The 20542-nt window shown below is 37.6% G+C and overlaps 1 protein-coding gene across 1 annotated transcript in view; it reads left to right on the top strand.

The window, feature by feature from the left end:
• The window catches only part of Lmntd1 (lamin tail domain containing 1), a 384388-nt gene that overhangs the window by 102749 nt on the left and 261097 nt on the right, over positions 1 to 20542 (top strand). Inside the window, exon 3 of the mRNA XM_033766294.1 lies at positions 6867 to 6980. The gene's annotated coding sequence lies outside the window, so the exon portion shown is untranslated. The remainder of the gene's footprint in view (positions 1 to 6866; positions 6981 to 20542) is intronic.

Here is a 20542-nt window from a genome sequence, read left to right as displayed (position 1 = left end):
GACACATTGGTTATTCAAAAGTTTGTTGTTCAATTTCCATGTGTTTATGAAATTCTTTGTTTCTTTTGCTATTGATCTCCAATTTCATCACACTGTGGTGTAATAATGTACAGGGGATCACTTAAATTCCTTTGCACTTACTTAGACATGTTCGGTGAGCTAGTATGTAGTCTATTTTGGAGAATGACCCATATACCACTGAGAAGAGTGTGTATTCTGATTTTGTGGGTGGAACACTGTATAAATATCCAGTAAGTCCATTCGTTCAAGGGTTTGATTGAGTTATAGTATTTTATTCCTTATTTTCTGTCTAGTTGACCAGTCTATTTGTGACAGTGCAATATTGAGGTCCTCCACTACTACTGTGTTAGTGCTTATTTGATTTTTCATGTCTATTAGTATTTGTTTCATACAGTTGGGGACACTAGTGTTTGGTGCATATATATTTATGATTGTCATCTCTTCCTCTTGGATTGTTCTCTTTACAAGGATGTAGTGACCTTCTTTGTCTCTCTTAATCAGTGTTGATTTGAAATACACTTGATCTGCCAAGAGAATAGCTACTCCTGCTTTTTTGAGGGTGTTCCTGTTGCATGGAGTATTGTTTTCCACCTTTTGACTCTCAGTCTATGAGTGTCCTTTGGAATTAAGTGTGTTTCTTGTATGCAGCATATTGTTGGATCTTGCTTCTTGACCCGTTCTACCAGTCTATTTCTTTTGATTGGTGAATTGAGACCATTAACATTGATGGTTATAACTGGTACGTATTGACTTATCCTTGTCAGGACTTTTTGTTGGATTCTCCACCTTTGCATTTAATTTCTTGTCATGCCTAATGGATTCATTCTGCTGGGCTTCTTGGGGTTGTGATCCTTGTTGTCTTTTCCTAGGATATTGTTTAAAAATTTTTGGAGTGTTGGTTTGGTATTCATGAAGTTCCTAAGGTGAGCTTTGTCATGAAAGTATCTATTTCTTCATCAATTTTGAAAGATAGTTTTGCAGGGTACCTCAATCTGGGTTGGAGGCTGTTTCCTTTGGGGCTTGAAATACATCACTTCAAGCTCTTTTTGCCTTGAGAGGTGGTGTTGAAAAGTCTGTTGTGATTTTTATAGGCTGTCTTTGTATATAATTAGTTTCTTTTCTTCAACAGCTTGTAGATTTTTTTTTGTTCTTCTGTTGGGTTTCTGGAATTTTAACTATTGTAATCCTGTGTGTAGATTTTTTTTTTATCATGGCTAGTTGGAGTCCTATATGCCTCTTATCTGTATGTCAAGTTGTTTTCTCCTGCTTGAGAAGATTTCTGCGATTATGTCTGTGAAAGATAGGCTTTTTGAAATCTCAAAGTTAGAAGAGAAAAAGAAAAAGAGTATTAAAAAGAGGAACAAAGAAAGCATATGGGAGCTTTAGAACAATACTATAAGAAGAAATATTTGGGTTATTGGGGTTTAAGAAAACTTGAAAATTCTAAAAGGACAGAAAGCTTATTTAAATAAATAATAACAAAATATTCCCCAAACCTAGAGACTGATACAAATATCCAGGTACAGGAAGGTCAAAAGTCACCAGTCAAATTTTTTTTAATTCCACCAAATCTACCCTAAAACATGATCAAACTTTCAAATGTGAAAAATAAGGAGATTTATAAGGTTGTAAGAAGCAAGAAACATACAGGTGTGTCCTGATTTGCTTGACAGCCTACTTCTTTGTACAAACCTTATGGGCCAGGAGAAAGTAGCATGAAATTTTAATAGTACTAAAGGAAAAAGAAAAAAAACAGTTGTCAGTTGAGAATACTGTACCTAGTGAAGTCATCCTTAGAAATGGAGAAATAAAATGATTCCCAGTCAAACAAAAGGTGAGAGAATGTATCTCCACCATATTTCTCTTACAACAAATACTAAATGAAGTTCTCCAAGCTGAAGCAAAAAGACATCAATGAAAAACAACAACAACAACAGCAAAAAGCATAGGAAAGTATAAAAATCCTGGAAAGAATAATTATATAAACAAATTCAGGATGTGTTTTATACTATAGGCATAGTGTGCAAATACTTTATATTTTAATATGAAGACTAAAAACCAAAACAATTAAAAATAGGTATATTATTATCTTAAGAGATAGACAATATAGAAAGAAAATATTTCATGAAAGTTGAAACTAGGGAAGAAACATAGTATAATTTTATTTTTTATTTTTTATTTTTTCATGAAGTTTATTGGCACATTGAAAGCAAACAATACAGTTACATTTATCATTGGAATCGTCAACTTTTATTTGATAAATCTTGGTTCTTGTTTTTTGCCCATATAACTGCCCTCCCTTCACTCCCTTCACCCTTCTCTATTTACAAAGACTTTGTTTTCTTTTTTTCATTTTTCATGTTTTCTTTTCCCTTATTTCCTTTCCACTCCCCTTCCCACTTCCCCTTTAGCTATTTTCTTTCTGTTTCACACTCCCGATTATACCATTTGAACCTTATTTACACTTTGAGTTTTTCACACCAGAGAAACTATTTGGTATTTACTCGTGTGTCCTATTTATTTCACTTGAGTAGAGCCTCAGTGTTCACCCGTTTAGCTATGTTTCTAGTTTCTCATTCTTTATAGCTGAGTAGTACTCCATTTTATAGAAAAACCACATCTTCTTTATCTGGTCTCCAGTTGATGAGCATTTGGGTTGTTTCTGAGTTTTAGCTATTACGGACTGTGCAGCTATAAACATGGGTGCATTCTTTTGATTCTTTTGGAAAGATACCCAGCAGAGGGATAGCTAGGTCAAATGGAACCTGTAATCCTAGTTCTGTGAGGTATCTCCATATTGATTTCCACAGTGGTTGCACCAGTCTGCACTCCCACCAAAACGGAGAAGGATTCCTTTCTCCCCACAGCCCCACCAGCATTTGTTATTGGTTGATTTCTTGATAGCAGCCATTCTTTCTGGGGTAAGGTGGAATCTCAATGTTGTTTTTATCTGCACCTCTCAAATGACCAGTGACATTAAACTTTTTTTCATATATTTATTTGCTCCTTTTACTTCTTTTCTGAGACATGTCTGTTCATTGCAGCTGCCCATTTTTGAATTGGGTGTTTGTATTTGGGGGGCGGTCTGGTTTTTTTTTAGTTCTTTATATAGGTAGTCCTCTCTCTGAGGAGTAGTTGGTAAAATTTTTCCCCACATCATAGGTTGTCTCTTAGCTGTATTAGTGATTTATCTTGCACTGCAAAAACTTTTTAATACTTTTAAAAATTTTTAATGAGATCCCAATTGTTATTCTTTGTTCAAGTTCTCGTGCTGGTATTTGTTCATAAAGTCTTCTATGTCAGTGTCTTCAAGAGTTCTAACTAACTTAATTTCCAGTAAATTTAGTGTTTCTGTTTTGATATTTAGATTTTTAATCCACTTGGATTTTAGTTCAGTACATAGTGAAAGACAGGGACCTAGTTTTAATTCTTGCAAGTTGAAAGCCAGTTTTTACAATGCCATTTATTAAAGAGGATATCTTTCCTCCAGTGATGATGGTTGGCTCCTTTGTCAAAGATGAGGTAGCTGAGTATATCTGGTGTTGTTTCTGTATCTTCTAATCTATTCCACTGATCTTTTGGTCTGTTTCTTTGCCAGTATCATGCTGTTTTTATCACAGTGGCTTTGTCATATAGTTTCAAGTTGGGAATTGTGATACACTCTGCCATGTCTCTGTTTCCTAGAATTGTTTTTGCTATTCTGGGTCTCTTCTGGTTCCAAATGAATTTTTGGATTGTTATCTAGTTCTGTGAAATATGCTCTTGGGATCTCAGTAGGGATTGGATTGAATCTGTATAGAGGTTTTGGAAGTATGTCCATTTTCACTATGTTGGTTCTTCCTATCCAGAAGCAAGGAATGTCTTTCCATCTTCTTATATGCTCTTTTTTCAGAGTGCTATTGGGGTTTAAGTGTAGAGGTCTTTTGTCTCCTTTGTTAGATTGATTCCTAGATATTTAATTTTTTTGGATGTTATTGTGAAAGGAATTGTTTCCTGAATTTCTCTCTCAGTGAGTCTTTTATTTGTGTACAAGAAGACAGTTGATTTTTGAGTGCTGACCTTGTATCCAGCTACTCTATTGAACCTGTCAATTAAGTCTAGAAGTCTTTTGGCATAGTTTTTTGGATCTTCTATGTAGAGTATCATATCATCAGCAAATAGTGACAGTTTAACTCCTTCCTTTCCTACCTTTATTGCTTTTATTTCTTTCTCTTGGCTAATTGCTGTGGGTAATATTTCTAGAACTATATTGAATAGGAGTGGTGACAATGGACATCCTTTTCTTGTTCCTGGTTTTAGCATGAAGTTTTTAGTTTTTGACTATTTAGAATGATATTGGCTGTTGATTTTTCATAGATAGACTTGATCAGGTTGAGATAAAGACCATCTATTTCAATTTTCTGTAGGGATGTTTATCATGAATGTGTTGAATTTTGTTAAATGCTTTTTCTGCATTTATTGAGAACCACCATATGATCCAGTAATCCCACTACTGATTATATATTCAAAGGTCATTAAATCAGTACGTTGAAGAAAGTTCTGCCCTCCCATGTTCATTGCAGCACTACTTGCAATAGTGAATGACCAAGAAGAGGAAGCAACCTAAGTGTTCATCAGATGATGAAAGAGTAAAGAAAATGTGTGTGTGTGTGTGTATAAAATGGAATATTATTTTTCCATAAAATGAATGATATTATGTCATTTGTGGTAACATGGATGGAATTGGATAGCATAGTGATAGAAGCCAAGCACAGAAAGACAAGTACTGTGTGATCTTGCTCACACAGTACTGTATGTGGAATCTCAAAAAGTGGATCTCAAAGAGGTTGAGAGCAGGATGGTGGTTTCCAAAGGGTAGGGGAGAGTAGGAGAGGGGACAGAGGGGTAAAAAAACGCTGATCAGTAGGTACTAAATTACAATCAGATAGGGGCAAGATGTTCTGGTGTTCTTTCACACGGTACGGTGGATATAGGGAACAGTAATGTACTGTACATTTCAAAAAGCAAGAAGAAAGGATATTGAAGGTTTCCACCATAAAGAAATAATAAGTAAGGGCTGAAGTTTTAGCTTAATGATGCTCCCACCTGCCTCACAAGTGCAAGTCCCTGAATTTGATCCCCAGTGCAAAAAAAAAAAGATAACAAATAAAAAGAATTGAGATGTGTTACATATATGTACCAACTCCCCAGAATGAATGTAGTCATTATGTAATAAAAATATACTAATTAAAATAAAAATTTAAAAATGAAATGGTAAATGAGGAGACATATGTTTAACTTAATTTAAACATTATGCAGTGTATATATATATATATATATATATATGTGTGTGTGTGTGTGTGTGTGTGTGTGTATAAACATATATATATATGTGGCGATGCATTATCAAAGCACTACATGACAGCCCATGAAAATATAATTTTATGTTTTTATGTATCTATTAAAAATAAATTAAAAACCCAAGCATAAAAAGATAACATATAGGCTAAAAGTATAGCTGTCCTCTGAGAACTCAGGACCTTTTATTCTGTAAATTAAAGAAAAGAAAGCTTGTAAACAAGACAACATGGGAATGTCAAAGGCACAAAACAATCACTTATATACAAGTATTTTTACAGTATGTTTGTTAGGCTCTGTGAAATGAATATACGTCTGTTACCGCACTCTAAATTTACTTACTCATATCATTTTTAAGTCACAAAGTTCCCAAAATAATATAATTACTAAATATAATCTATAATATATAATTAATCAAGTTAATTGATTAATTAAATTTTGTTTAATCACAATATCTTTTTCTTTTGAGACTATGGAGCTAATACTATTTTTATCCATTCTATTCAGTAGGTGCAGTAGGTAGAATTCTAAATGATCTTCTAAGATTTCATGCCCACAAATCCCCATTGTCTGTGAATATGGTGAGTTATAAGGCACCATTGACCTTTTAAAGAGAGATTAAGATGTGAGGGTGATCTGGCTGTGATATCTGTCAGCCCATTGATCACCAAGGTTGATTCTGCTGATCTGTCTGGTTAGGCAAGTGTCCCCTTTCTTCCTCGCTGCGCCATGTGTGTCCCTCCTGAAGCTGAGTCAAGGAGGACGACCACCCCAGAAAGAGGAGCACCATTTCCTCCATCAAGGGTATACGAGTAGCTGTGCTCCTCTGCTGGAACCTCCAAACAGACTCTTAAAGGAGAGGCTATCTAGCTATGCCTAATGTCATCACATGAGCCCTTAAAGGCAGAGAGATTTCTCCTGTTAGTGGCAGAAGAGGAAGGCAGAGCGATTCCAAGCACAAGAATTTCATGTCCGGCTGCTGGCTTAAAGATGGAGGAAAGAAACCACATGATGATGAATGAGGGTGGTCTATGGAAACTGAGAATGGCCTTTGGCTGACAGCCAGCAAGAAAGGGAGACCTCAGACCTGCAGTAAAAGGAACTGGAATCTTCCAATAATTTGAATGCACTTGAGAGCAGATTCTTCCCTAGATTTTTTTGATAAGATCTCAGCCTAGCTGACACTTTGTCTTTGATTTTATGGGACCCTAAGTGGAGCCAGCCAAGACCACCAGCCTTCAGATCTACAGAACTGAGAGATAATAAATGGGTGCTGTAGCTTCTAAGTTTGTGGCAACTTGTCAAATAGTACTGGGTAAACGTGTCTGTTATGTCCAGGCAAATGGAACTCTTGGCTAAGTTATGAAATAAGTAAACTCTATGTGAAGTTTCATTCCAAATTTCATAATCTTATGGTTGCATCTTTGATCCCACTTGTTCTTTAGCACACATTCTAGTTTTTAGGACAGAGGAATAAGAAGGGGCATTTGTGTGTTCTTCTCCAACAGCCTGGAATGATGCTGCTCTTACCTGTGTATCTGCTGGTACAGACAGAATGTAGCTCCGTGAATGCTGAGGTGAAGTTCAGCTAGTGCCCGATGCAGTGAAATCACTCCAGACAAGTAAGATTTAACTCCACTTTCACTCACTCCTTGAAATTCTTTTCATTTGGTGGGATAAAATATATAAACAAAAATATATTAGAGGCTATTAAGACTGCATATTTCAGATGGAAAAAAAACCACTTCACTCTTAACTTCAAGGGCATTTTCAAAAGGTTACTGAGGAATGCAGCATTAGTTGCTAATGCATTTAAACAAATGTTGGGGAGAGTATGTGCTGCTTACATATTCATGAGGGAGCTGCCATTTGGACAAGTCTCAGTGTAAAGGAGAGGCGAAGTGGACCCAATCTGGCAGTTTGTCTCACCCTTCTGTGGAACTGGGACTGGGAGGGACCTCTTGCCCACACCTCTTACAAGCTTGATCTAGAGCAGAAGAATTATCTGCTTGATGTTTTTACTTTTATTTATTTATTTATTTATTTGTTTTTTTTGAGACAGGGTCTCACTATGTAGTTGAGACTGACCTGGAACTCACTAAGTACCCTAGCTAGGCTCGTCTCAAACTCACAGCTATCCTCCTGCCTCAGCCTCCCAAATGCTGGGATTGCAGGCGTGCACTACCACACCCAGCTTGTTTTTACTTTTTAATCTTCTAGTTATATGTGTGAAAAGAGGCAAGAGTACAAGCAAAAGCTCTATGTTTAGACCTGATCAATTAATGTGTTGATGTTACTCTTAAATGTGCTTGAAATGATACATCCTTCTGTGTACTGAATATAACCAGATGGGGATGAATCATAATTTCTGCCTCTTTTTAAAAATTATTAATTAGCTAGGTGTGGTGGTGCTTCCCTGTAATCCCAGCACTTGGGAGCCTGAGGCAGGAGGATCGCTGTGAGTTCAAGACCAGCCTGGGCTACATAGTGAGTTCCAGGTCAGTCTCAACTACACAGTGAGACCCTGTGTCAAAAAAAACAAAAATAAATAAATAAATAAAATAAAAATTATTAATAGAAAATGAGAATATTCTCTTCTGTAAAATAAGGAAAATAATACCTACTGTACAGGACCCTTATGAAAATTAAAACCTACAAAAAGCTGTTGTCTCTGTGCCTGACAGTTATAAGTGCTCCATGCAGCCCCACCTTTGCTTCTCTGGAAGGCATGCAGCTGTGCACCTGGAGCACCCTGGTTCATTCTGCATAGGTTCACTTCTTTGGACTTCTCTTAACAATGTCAGTGGGGCATCAGGGTTTGGGGACCCTCAGAAGCCGGAGTCTTGTTAACACAGATAAAATGTGCCAAGCACTTTCAAATACAGCAACACCTTAAAGGCACTGTCAAGAGTTGATCCTGATAAGTTTGTGATAATCCAAACATTTAATCATATATTTGAAAATGCTCTCATGCATGGTCATTCTCAAGTCTTTTTTACCCTCAGTGTCTCTTTCCATTGTTAGCATATTAAATCAACTGTAAAACAGAGTGAAGTGGAAAAGTACAGTCACATAGCCGGGTTTTGTAGATAACTAAGATTCATATCAAATTTTATAGTTTATAGGTGCTTCCATAGCAATAGTTATAGTAACAATTAGGTTATAGTACAGTATCACTATTATTATCTCCATTATGGGAATCATGAGATTTATTTCATAAAAGCAAAATGACTTGCCTAAAGTTGTTCTCTAAGTTGGAAAGAAAAAATATTTTTTTCTAAATAAGAATAAAGGGTAAACTCACTTCCAGGGAATTACTGATGTGATTAATCAGGAAAAGGCAAATTCATTATTCTGTGACAATAGGAGACCAAGTTAGAGATTCTCACTATATAATGCAACGAACTATAGCAATTTAAAATTGTTATCGAGATGGATAAACTATGAAATCAAAGCTTAAGCCTTCAGTGTGCTCTGTAGGTAAGAATATAATTGAGAAATGGGTGATGTCATATTTGTGGTATTTAGAAAGAAGGTGGAACTATGCCACACATTTCCTAAGAAGCTCTACTCCTTCCTGAATCAGTGATGCCATCAATCTGGAGAGAAAAAGACACATTTCTCAGTTTACTTTCATTTCCAATTGTATGTCTGTGGCCATGGAAAAACTTCTTACCTGTAAAATCAAAGAGTTGAAAAGTATTTCTTGAGAAACCCATTTATAACATTGCCATAATTTTGGAGTTTGGAAGTTAATTCCAAACAAGTATGTCTCTGTTTGTTTTCTTTACTATGTCCACATTTGAAACAGTTGGAATCTTGGTAATAAAATCACCGTGGGCAATGTTAAAACTATTATGGGGATAGGGAGGCATGGAAGAAGTAATAAACTGACCTGGTAGAGGGTGTGTTTTTTACACCTTCCCTTGAAATACTATTAGAAATTACAGATTAGTTACGTGTTGAAGATTTTCATGCCTTTCACACTAATTGCTAAGCTGTTTCTTTTCCTCCAGTAGATATGTCTTAGTTGCTGCCTAGACATCAATATTTTCAGTGGTTCCCAAAACATAAAGCCTTGAGTAGCTACCTGCCATTTGTCATAGATTGGCCTTACATTAACACATGGATTTTGATTTTTGCAATAATGATGATTCTACGCATTTAATTATGGAGTAACTTGACACAGTAAGATTTGGATAATCTAATTCCTCATGAAATTGAAGAGAATCTATTTAGAGAAAAGTCTTTTATATATGCATGGGAAACTCAATTAAACAAGGACAATCCAATTATCTCCTTTCATCAGTGTTGGAAGGGGTAACGAATGATCCTAGAATTTTCTGATGGGTAGTGTCACAGAGTTGGCTGTTAATGGGAGGTTGAACTGAGTTACATTTTAAAGTCCTTGGGAAAATGAAAAGAGAAGCTAAGCTGTCAAGAGGCATTTCATTCATTTCTTTGTCTTAGGTGATTGCTTATTTTTGTTATTGGAATATGTGAGTTAAGAAGTGGTTTAGGTCTTTATTTTGTGAGCACAAGAAGTGTACCAAATGCTATCATGGAACTGGTGAGGACCAGTGAGCTGCTTTATGAGTAGCAGGTATTACTCAGGAAGACTGAGCATCTCATGAGGCTGTAGCAGGAGGCAGGACTCAGGTAGACCAAAGGCCAGGGATTTGTTGCCTCAGTGACTTATCCAAATCATTCCATGAATAATAGGACACTAGCAAGTGGGCCAGCCACCTCCCCCCAGGGTATAGTTAGAGGTACCAGTGGTAAGAACCAGTTCTCCAACCAACCACCTTTCCTCCAATTCGTATCCTATGATGTCTCCAAGTTATTATTAGTGGGGTGGGAAGAATTGGGGGACTAAAAAGGTGCTTTCAGGGAAGTGTAGTCTTTGTGGATAGAAGTCATTCTTCCTGTATTCATAAGCTCCCATCTTCCAAAACAAAGAAGGGAGATCCCAAGATAATTGCCAAGAATATCTGCAGAGATCTGGGAGGAAGAAGTGATACATGAACTCTTGTTTCCCCAACACAGAGTCGGAAAAGAAGGATCTCTTAGAACTGCTGAGTGCTCATTGCTGCTGATAAATGCAGGTCAGCAAAAAGGCAGACAGGCTGAGGAAACAGATGCCAGGAACACAAAGATGTTCCCACCATGTAAAGTGGCAAGGATGTGAGAGTGGAGTAGACACCTGGACAGGGCCAGGCTACCTTCTGGAAGAAGCTTTCACTGTAACAACAGGCTGTTGGCTGGTGGTAAGTGGTCTGACCAGGGTCCTCTGCCCAGAGCTGGCCACTTTTCCATGGAAGGCCAACCTTGCCACGAATCCCATGTGTTCTTTGGAAGACGTCCCCCCCCCACATAAAAACACAAGCTGCAACAAAGCCCAGGTCTCTATGTCAGAGAAAGCAGTGACAACAGAGACCCACAGCTTTACCCAGCAAAGCAAGGAGGCCGTGGCTCCATTTCATTCTTTTTCCCCCCAGTGTTAAACACTAGAGCAACTAGCAGCTGGAAGAAAACCTGCTGGGCCTCTCCAAGACCCTCCCCTGGCTCAGTGACATGCATTCACAAAAAATGAGCTGGCCTGAGCTAAGGAAAGAAAAAGGAAGCTATCAGAATCCAGCAGCACTGATTTTAAATAATATTAAGTAAAGTAAATCAGACACAAGCCTAAATATGGCATGGTTTCTCTTATATAGAAAACCCCAGGATAAGTAAATTAAGGAGTAAAATAAAAGACAAATGATGGGAAACAAGGGAATAGATCTTTTGAAAATGAGAAGAGAGAGGGAGGGGGAAGAAGGGAGGAGAAGAGCATTTAAAATGTGTTATGGACATGTGCCAACTCCCCATGATGAATCTAATCATTATGTACTGCAAACTCGTACCTATAGAAATAAAAAGTGAAAACAAACAATGCTATGCCTTAAGGACTTTTAGACTATTTTAATAGCTAAAAATGGCTGAAAATGTTCTTAAAGTGGATTTACAGGAAGAAGTAAGATGTTTTCTAGTCACACACAATAGGTAGAGTTTCCTCAACAAACTGGGGAAAATAAAGCTGAGCATACTCAGAGTATAATGAGTCCATTGCATCAGGCAAAGTGAGTGTGATGAAGAAAGACGGGGGAGAAAAAAATGAAGAAAGGAATGGAAAGAGGAGCCCTTCATCTGCTTTTATCAAGGAGAGGGAGGTTGAAGCTTTGATAATGAGCACTGCCCTTGGTGGTGCCTGTGTCAAGAGGGTATCTTGGGTTTGCTGTGCTCCATCTGATCGTTGAATGATAAGTGCAGCCGATGGCTGCTCTCCTTCGTAATTGTCATTTAATTGTCTCCCCCTAGATGGAATGAATGTGCACACTTCCTTTCATCATCAAAATCTTTAATCATCATACTCCCTTTCTTTCTCTAAATGTGATCTCTTTGCCTCCCCCCCAGTATTTTAAAGGAATAATTTTCTAAGTTTTTTGTTTCTCTTTATATGCATATCATTCGATTTCATGTGTTGAATGTAACAAGCAGTAGATAAATCAATACCACCTAACACATCTTCAAGAGACGAGATTGTTTTTGAGATAAGTTTCCCTAGACACACAAATAAATGAATTTCCAGGATACATTTTTCCTCTGGTTTCTAGAAAAGTGAATAAGAATAGATTATTTCCACCAAAACAGAAAGGGTTTCTTTCCATTCTTTACAGTTGGTGCCAAAATTTTAAGGCGAGGTCTACCGTACTTGCACAAAGGGCTGTCCCTGAGATTGCTTGCCCTTTGATTTAAAAAACAGAAATTTTTCTCTTCTTGATCAAGGAAATTTTTCTGCCTCCTTACTTCCGACTTGATTGAACATAGTCATCAGTTTGCCAAAACAAAATACCTGTGAGTAGAGGCTTTTATTAGAGCAATCAGCAGAGATGGCTCTGTCACCACAGTTTGAAGTTCCATGAGTACATCATCTTTAATGCTGGGAGAAACTTTCTGGAAGAAGTCTTACTCCCATGTGATTCTGATTTAATAGGAATCCATGACTTTTGGAATTCCTAATAAAGGAGAAGGCTGTTTTTAGTAAATGCTTTTAGAAGAAACAATTTAATGCCTTCTGCCAACACGAACTCTCAAAGACTGTGCAGGTGCCTCGTAAATACCCAGGTTTATCCTGTCAGGAACACATTTGATGCTTCGATACTACTAATAATATAGATATTTACTATCTGGTGAGATTTCATAGGAGAGATTACATCAGGAGGACTCATATCCCAGGATCTGAGAAATCTCATTTTTGGGTTACACTTGGAAAAACAAAGCCTTGAGCTGTATTCTTGGCTGTGTATTAATGGTTATTTATTGAAATCAGAGGTTTTTCTTTTTCTTTTCTCTTTTGGCCAACCATCTTCTTAAATGAAATTACAAAGGCCAATATTCATATATGTGAATTGGGGTATAATGATACTTTAAATCTATAGTCTTCTAGATCCCCTTTCCATGAACTTTTGTCTCCCTCACGTCTGTGAGGACACTTTTTCTGCTAAATGATAATGATGACGATGATGATGATGATGATGATGATGACGATGGAACATTTACAGTGAATGACTAAACTTGTCAAAGAGATTTTTTTTTTTATTTTTTACTTTTGGGTGTCTGGAAGAGTGTTTTTTCTCCTGTACAGTCATCTCCTGAACAGGTCAGGTCGCCTGGCAAAGAGTGTGAGACTCATGATTTCCATATGCTCTGGAGCTCTCCATTTTATAATTATGAAAATCAGTATCATCCATCTATATCTCCTCAGTTGCTCTGAATTCAGAAGGAATTATTACATAATGAGCTAAAATGCCTTCTTTTTAAAATGTCATATATATTTGTCAACTTTGCATTATTATAACAAATACCTAAACCATAAACTTATAAAAAAGATTCATTTTGGCTCACAGTTTTGGAGATTTCAGTCCACAGCCATTGGGCCCATTGCTTTGTGGGTTTGCAGTGAGGGAGGCAAGGAGAGCATGACAAAGAAAAGATCCTTACTTCATTGGTCCACATATGACAGACAGGAAGAAGAAGGGGTTGGTGTCCCCTAGTCCACCTCAAGGGCATGCTCCTATAACTAGAAGACCTCTTGATGTTTCCATCATCTCCCAATAACTCCAAGCTGGGGACATTTAAGATTCAAACTGTGGCATTGGTTCAACTTAGTGGATGCGGGGAAGCTAGGAGGCGCTGTGATGCTAACATGCCTTGGTTAATCATGCAAGGACTCTTATCCCAAACCATGTTTACCTTTGTTTGGGGCCTTTAGAGACTTCTACATCCCAGGGAAATGCCTACTTGTTTGATTTGGAGTGTATATAAAGGTGTGATTTTTCTTCTGTAGAGTGGAGGACTGTGGAGAGGTAGCCTCATTCTTAGGTAACCCAGTTTTTCGTAAGAGCACCTATGGAGGTTCAAAATGTGGAAGGTGCATCCCTTAAAACTGTGTATGCATTTGCAAAGCCCAATGTAAAACCACCTGCCTAAGCAATATCTTCCTTGATGTCTTACAATCCAGGCACATTTTACAGTGCCCTAGGGGAATGAGTCTTGATCTACTCCTACTTCTTGGTATCCTTGGTGCAGTGAGGTTGACTAATCAATAGAAAGGCTAAATAAACACAACTTCACATTTCAGTAGTGTGCTGCTAAATGTTTAACCCTTGACAATTTGGGGGAGGAGGAAGCTCTGATTTATCTTGTTTTCCCATTACTGTGGTATAAATACTCCCACCATGGCTTATTTCAAGCAACAAGATGAAGTAATCTGGCTTGCAAAATACCTGAAATTAACAATCACCTCTCAGGAGCTCAGGAGCTGGTCATAGGCCAGCTCCAGTCATCACTGAGTCATGATTTATTAATTACAGGGCTGTGATCTGAGTCAGCCAGAGAAGCAACGGGTTTGCAGTCCCCCCAGGGTTTGTCATTTTGCAAACTTACATTTACAAACTCATAAAAATCCTTATAAAAATCCGGTACATCTCTTTAGATTTCCACATGACACTCCCTTCAGTACATCTGTGCTATTCTTTGGCTTTGTACCTAGAATGATCACTTATCTGTATTCTTTACTGACAATCCTAACTGATTTTCCTTGGAGTATGTGTGTTGTATTCAGCAGGACTGGGCGAGGGAATACATTAAACATGGGACACATAACTTATAAGGTTATTTTATTATAATTACCCAAGGAGTCAAATGTGAGGGAGTCCAAGACATTAAACACACACTAGAAGCTCAAAACATTCAGCTGGGCCTAGATCCCAGAAGTTTCCCACACAAGTCCAGCTAAGGGCTTAAAATCCAAGGCAATGTCCTTCTCAAGTCCAGCCAGTGGCCTGGAGCCCACACAATGTCCCATGCTTGTCCATATTGAGAATCTGCACCTGGAGGCCCAAAGGCCAGTGGTGGAAGCCAGAAAATCTATGCTCATGAGATGAAGGATCTGTGCCATCAAGCTGAGGGATCCACATTGGAGCCAGGAAGTGATGCTCGCAGTAAAGATCAGAGCTCCCCTGATGAAAGCAGCAGCCATTCCCAGTGACAGCAAGGTCCCAAGCTCCTCCTCCGACAAGAATAGCCTGGTTCCCATCAGGAAAACCATCCACAGCAAGCTTCTCCTAGAAAATCAACAGGCCAAGATCTTCCTCCCCAGTCCTCTTTTCATGGCTATTGGTAACAATCTTCAGGTGGATCCTCCACGCCCAGACCACGCTGATTCAGTTCAGCTGGGCGTTACAGGTTGACCATTAGTCAACCCAGTACAATGTACAAACTATGTTATGCTCCTGGGATCAAAATTGTGCGGTTGAGTCAATGTCTATTTTTAAACATGTCTTATAAGACATAAATGTTAAGGGCTGGGGATTTAGCTAAGTGTTCTGCTGCCTGGCTTGCATGCACAAGGTCCCGAGTTTGATTCCTGGTACCAAAAAAAAAAAAAAAAAAAAAAAAAAAAAAAAAATGAAATCAGACTTCTTTATTTCCTACCTTTGCACTTTGGTTTATTTTGAGTGTATTTATTAAATCCTATTTGAACTTAATTATACTATTATACTTAATGGGCTTTATTCTCTTGATTTGCATCCCCCTGGAAGCATACTCTGAGATTAGCCTTGAGTGCAAGAAATTTGTTTGGGAGGTGAAGTGAATACTATTAAATGTGAACATTATTAAATGGAGCAAGAAAATGATACAAGGAAAGGCAGGCAGCCCATAAAAACTGCATGATTGAGCCAGCTGCCACAATGAGTGACTAGGGATCACTCCTGTGAGACACTTGCCTCAGAATTACCCTGCCAGAGAGGCAAGGGAGCTGGGACAATGACACATGAACCCCTGACAATCACTGATTGAAGACTGCTCATGCCCTGATACTTTCTAGCAGATTGTCTCTCAAGTTCTGGGAAAACTTCTCAGGCTAGAGATGCATATATTGGCAGCTGGAAGAGACCTGAGCACATTGCAAAGCTGTGGAGTGAGAACAGGGCACTGACAATGTCTTCTGTGTTTCAAAACTTGCAACCAATCTGAGTGTTTATTGGTATAGTAAGTCCTCTTTATCTATAGTTTTGTATTCTTGATTTCAGTTACCTGTGGTCTAGCATGGTGTCTTAATCATGTTTCTTGTTGCTAAGACAAAATACCCGACACCCCAAATTAAAGGATGAAAGGTTCACTTGGAGGAAAGGTTTATCACAATTCATAGAGATTTCAGTCCATAGTAGGCCAGCTCCAAGGCAGGGTGGCACAGAAGAGGGGCATCACAGAGGAGAAACAGTTCATGGTAAAGCAGAGCAGGCAGAAGGCAGCAAATAGCAAGCAAGTGACTATCGACAAGTGGCCACACTAGCCCTCTGTCTGTCCCTTAGGGCTGGTAGCACTCACACCTCTGGTGAGGCATCCTAATCCTACCTGGGACTATGCCAAACCAATTAGTGGACTGATTTAGTAATCACACACCCTTAATCTCAGCATCGCGTGCTCTAGATCCAGCCACGTCTGAAAAAGCCTCACCTCTGACTGCATGAGGCATTGGAGGGACATCTAGACACAAACTATAACATGTGGCCTGGAAATGTTAAGTGGAAAATTCCAGAAATATCATTTATAAATTGTGTATAACTTTTTTTACAGTGGATTGCTATAATTATCCTATTTTACTCTTGTGGTTAATCTCTCACTGTGCCTAATTTAGAAATTAAGCTTTATCATAGGAATGAATACATAGGAAAAAAATCCATACACACACACACACACACACACACACACACACACACATCTCCATATGTATAGGTTTGGTACTATGTATGGTTTCAGGCATCTGAAGAGTGTCTTGGTTCATATTCTCTGAGAATAAAGGTAGAATACTATGTTATTATTTGTCTTGAAACTCCAGGTCCCAATATAGTATGTGGATGGCCCAAAAAACAAAACAAAACTAAAAACAACCCATATTCAAATTAATCACATCCTCTCTTGACCAAAATCTCATAGGAAAGTGACTCCAAATATCGAAGCCAGGGCCCTATTAATTCTTAAACACATTAAAATTTGAGACCTTGCTTTAAAAGGTGATACTTATGTACTGTTTCTCCTGGGAGATAGAGGAAATTCCTTATGAAATAGTCATTTTGATGTCTTACAACCAGGTACATTTTAAAGCACCTGGGGAATGATTCTTGGCCCACTGCTAGTCCTTGGCATCTTTGGTGCAATGAGGTTGACTAATCAATAGAAAGGGTAAATAAAAATAGTAAAAGTAGATCCACAGGTTTTGAACTTACATTCTCTGTAGATGTGGCTTCTAGTATTTTGTGTAAAGCTATCCAAGTGATAAAAATGGACAATCTAGTTTGGAAAACAACAGTAAATAAGTGGATCTGTAAATATTCAACAAGTGTGCTTTTGCCACTTAAAAGAGAAAATCTTTCCCCTTTTTCAGCAACAGAGGTTAATACTTTGCCTCCTCATTTCTATCCTTCAGTTTGCTTTTCTAGATTTTCTGCCACAAACACTATTACTTTAAAAAATTTCTTTTATATGAACCTTTTCCTTAAAAACAAAGCAAAATGTTAATTATAGCAACTCTTCAAGAAGTCTTCCTTGCCTTCCCATCTCTGGCCCTATAGAAATTTTCTTTTTTTCCCCTTAAATATATTGATACTTTTTAGGTATATAAAACAGTTAGATTCATCAATGAGGTCTTGTACCCCTACATGATGTATCCTGGTTCTTATTCTTCCCCATCCCCTTCCCTTGCTTCACCCCCTCCGCCCTTTGCTATTTACAAAGATTTTGTTCTCCTTTTTTCCTTTTCTCGTGTTCTTTCTTTTCCTTTCTTTGCTTTCCTCTACCCTTTCCAATTCCCCTACTCCTTTAGCCCTTTCTTCCTATTTGATTTTACCAGTTATGTAATTGAACCTTATTTACACTTTTTAGTTTTCCACTTCAGAGGAATAATTTGGTATTTACACGTGTGGCCTGTTTATTTCACTTAAGCATATGGCCTCAATGTGCATACATTTAGGTGTAAATATTCTAGTTTCTCATTCTTTATGGTGGGGTAGTACTTCATTTTGTAGAAAAACCTCATCTTCTTTACCCAATCTCCAGTTGATGGGCACTTGGGCTATTTCCAACTTTTAGCTATTACAAACTGTGCTACTACAAAAAAGGGTGCACATATATCGCTGTGGTATGATTCTTTTAATTCTTTTGGAAAAATACCAAGAAGAGTCCTAGCTCTTTGAGGTATCTCCATATTGATTTCCACAGTGGTTGCACCAGTCTGCACTCCCACTAACAATGGAGAAGGGCTCCTTTCTTCCCACAACCCCTGAAACATTTGTTATTGGTTGATTTCTTGATAGCAGCCATTCTTTCTGGGGTGATGTGGAATCTCAATGTTGTTTTCATCTGCATCTCTCGAATGACCAGTGATGTGGAACATTTTTTTCATATATTTATTTGATGCTTTTTACTTATTTGTCTGAAAAATGTCTGTTCATTTCAGATGTCCGTTTTTTAATCGGGTCTTTATATTTGGGTGCCTAATTTTTTTGAGTTCTTTGTATATTCTAGATAATAGTCCTTTGTCTGAGGAGCAGCTGGTAAAACATAGATTTTTTTTTTCTTTTTTCTTTTTTTTTTTTTTTTTTTGATACCAGGGATCGAACTCAGGCCCTTGTGCTTGTGAGGCAGGCACCAGAACCACTGAGCTAAATCCCCGGCCCAAACACAGAATTTTAAAAATTGTTTTCTTAGTCTCCATTGCATTGATTTCTGCTTAATCTTTTCTCTGTTGTATGAGTTTTGGGTTTCCCTTGCTCTTCTTTTTTTTTTTTTTTTTTACTAACAAAATTCAGCACTAGGTTGTTTTTTTGAGTTCACTCTGTTTTCCTAGTGTCAGCATTCACTGCTATGAATTTCCCTCATAGAACTGTTTTCAATGTGTCCCATAGATTTCCTGTATGTTGTATTGGCATTCTCATTTATATATAAACACTGTGTAATTTCTTCTTTAGTTTCCTCTGTTCAGCATAGTGTTGTTCAATTTCTGTGTTTGTGTAGTTCTGCGATTTCTTATGCTATTGATCTCCAGATCTCCAGTTTAATTGCACTATGGTCTGATAATATACATGGGATAATTTCATTTCTTTTGCATTTACTTAAACATATTCTATGAGCTAGTATGTGGTCTATTTTGGAGAATGACCTATGTGCAACTGAAAAGAATGTACATTCTGATTCTGTGGGGTGGAACATTCTGTAGGTGTCTATGAAGTCCATTTGTTCAAAAGCTTGGTTCAGTTCTAGTATTTCGTTATTGACTTTTTGACTAGATGATCTGTCTGTTACAGTGCAGTATTGAGGTTCCCCACTACAATTACATTAGTGCTTATTTGATTTTTCATATACCTTAATATTTGTTTTGTACAATTGGGGGCATTTAGTATTTGGTGCATATATATTTATGATTGTCATCTCTTCCTCTTGGATTGTTACCTTTACAAGGATGTAGTGACCTTCTTTGTCGCTTTTAGTTACTTTTGGTTTGAAATACACTTTATCTGCAAATAAGATAGCGACCCTGCTTTGTTCCGGCTTCCTGTTGCCTGGAGAGCTATTTGCTATCCTTTTACTTTCAGTCTATGAATTTCTTTTTGAACTAGGTGTGTTTCTTGTATACAGCATATTGTTGGATTTTGCTTCTTAATCCATTCTGCTAGTCTATTTCTTTTGATTGGTGAATTGAGACCATTAACATTGATGGTTATAACTGATATGTATTGACTTATTATTGTCATGTTATTGTCTGATTGTTGGCCCTTTTAAATTTTTCCCCCTCGCCCTTTTGTTTCCTGCCTTGCCTGATGGATTTGCTCTGTTGGCCTCATGAAGTTGCGCTCTTCATTGTCTTTTCCAATAATATTGTTTGGAATTGTTTGGTGTGCTGGTTTGATATTCATGAAGTTTCTCAGGTGTTCTTTGTTGTGGAAGTATCTTATTTCATTGTCAATTTTGAAAGATAGTTTTGCAGGTTACATCAGTCTAGGTTGGAGTTTGTTTTCTGTTAGGACTTGAAATACCTCACTCCAGGCTCTTCTTGACTTGAGGGTTTGTGCTGAAAAGTCTGCTGTGATTATGATGGGCTTTCTTTTGCATGTGATTTGTTTCTTTTCTGTAGCTACTTATAGTATTTTGTTCTTTTGTTGGATTTCCAGGTTCTTGATTATTATATATGTAGGTGCAGATTTTTTTTTTTTTTATCATGGCTAGTTGGAGTCCTATATGCCTCACTTATCTGTGTGTCAAATTCTTCCCCTCTGTTTGGGAAGTTTTCTGTCATCAATTCTGTGAACAGTTTTTTTTTTAATGTCATTTGTACTTTCTTCTGCTTTTTCATATGCTCCTGTCAATCTTATATTATTCTTCTTTGTGTCATCTATGAGCTGTTGGATTGATTTCTCATGGTCCTTTACTAGTTTTTTTTTTTTCCAGCTTTAATTGAGTTTATTGGTACATTTTAGGGATACAGTACAGTTACATTCATTGTTGGGATCTTGTACCTCTACATGACAAGTCTTGATTCTCATTTTTTCCCCTTACCCCCGCCCTCCCTTCACCCCCTCCTCCC

The sequence above is a fragment of the Fukomys damarensis genome, unplaced genomic scaffold (assembly GCF_012274545.1).
Source record: "Fukomys damarensis isolate Sample0158 unplaced genomic scaffold, DMR_v1.0_HiC HiC_scaffold_19, whole genome shotgun sequence".
Lineage (NCBI taxonomy): Eukaryota > Metazoa > Chordata > Mammalia > Rodentia > Bathyergidae > Fukomys > Fukomys damarensis.
The sequence above is the reverse complement of the archived record's forward strand: the minus strand, read 5'-3'. Positions and strand labels throughout refer to the sequence as shown.